This window comes from Mandrillus leucophaeus, unplaced genomic scaffold (assembly GCF_000951045.1).
Source record: "Mandrillus leucophaeus isolate KB7577 unplaced genomic scaffold, Mleu.le_1.0 Scaffold416, whole genome shotgun sequence".
NCBI classification, from domain to species: Eukaryota; Metazoa; Chordata; class Mammalia; order Primates; family Cercopithecidae; genus Mandrillus; species Mandrillus leucophaeus.
Genome location: NW_012104432.1, coordinates 1,153,347 through 1,154,841, shown reverse-complemented (window position 1 = coordinate 1,154,841; position 1,495 = coordinate 1,153,347). Strand labels below are relative to the sequence as shown.

Genomic DNA, 1,495 nt, shown 5'->3' with positions numbered 1-1,495 from the left:
GGAGATGAATCCAACGCCTGACCCCGCATTGCACGCACTCTCGCCCACATCGGCTCTCATCCCCACGCTCCTCGTTCCCGTCACCGGCCTATGCTGTAAACGCCCTAGCAGTCACGATCAGTCACTTCTCTGTCTTACGGGTTTATTTCATTCTCTGTCCTGCAACCGAAGCTCTGCATTGTCTTACCCATGTTTAGAACAGCTCCATTCAATGATGTCACACAAGCCTTTTAAACTTTTCTGGTGGTCACATTTGAAAAGTAAAACAGCAACAAATAATTTCATTATTATTATTATTATTATTGAGATGGAGTCTCACTCTATCACCCAGGCTGGAGTGCAGTGGCACAATCTCGGCTTACTGTAACCTCTGCCTCCTGGGTTCCAGCGATTCTCCTGCCTTAGCCTCCCAAGTAGTTGGGATTACAGGCACCCACCACCACACCCAGCTGATTTTTGTATTTTTAGTAGAAACGGGGTTTTACCATGTTGGCCAGACTTGTCTCAAACTCCTGACCTCAGGTGATTCACCTGCCTCAGCCTCCCAAAGTGCTGGGGTTACAGGCATGAGCCACTGTGCCTGGCCACTAATTTTAAATGTATTTCTTTAACCCAGTGTATTCAAAATATTATCAGTTCAACCTGTGATCAATATACAAAATTAACAATGTGTTTTGTTTTTTTGGCAGTAATGAATGCCATGTTGGCTTTTATTATTACTTTTTTCTAATTTTACTTTAAGTTCCAGGATACAAGTGCAGAACATGTAGGTGTTACATAGATAAATGTGTGTCATGGTGGTTTGCTGCACTCATCAACCTGTTATCTAGGTTTTAAGCCCTGCATACATTAGCTATTTGTTCTAATGCTCTGCCTCCCCTCGACCCCCCCCCTCTTAAAATTCTTTTTGTTTTTCACACTGAGTCTTCAAAGTCTGGTGTGTATCATACAGCACATCTCAATAGCCACATGCAGGCAGGGTGCGGTGGCTCACGCCTGTAATCCTAACACTTTGGGAGGCTGAGGTGGGCATTAGACGATGCAGGTCTAGACGACTGCCTGGTATATTGTGGACACAATTCTTGAATGGACCCTGAGAAATAAGCAGAAATGGTTTTGTTATTCCTAATTTACAGAGTATAATAGATAATGGCAATAGCGACTTTTATTTGAGTTTATGTCATGTGTCAGGAATAGGCTATGCATACATTTATTATTTCATCTAAAATCTCATCCTCAAAACAAAAGCCTTTTGCGGTGGGAATTATCACTCCCATTTTTTTTTTTTTCGGTAGAGAAAATTAAGTTTCGAAGGAGCTAAGTGACCGAGACCACATATACACTCATCTTCTGATTTCTGATCCTGTGTTTGCTCAGGATGAGAAATATCCTATATTTCTTTAAGCCAGAGATTAAGATAAAAAAGATTTTCAGGAGTAACCAGTCAATGAAAAGTCAAAATAAATAGTTTTGGCAGCCAGGCGCGGTGGCTCAC

General features: G+C 41.9%; 1 long non-coding RNA gene across 1 annotated transcript in view; it reads right to left on the bottom strand.

The window, feature by feature from the left end:
- Positions 1 to 677: 677 nt before the first annotated feature.
- LOC105548596 overlaps positions 678 to 1,495 on the bottom strand; it is an 8,716-nt gene continuing 7,898 nt past the window's right edge. Inside the window, exon 3 of the long non-coding RNA XR_001007411.1 lies at positions 678 to 1,093. This is a non-coding gene — a long non-coding RNA (uncharacterized LOC105548596). The remainder of the gene's footprint in view (positions 1,094 to 1,495) is intronic.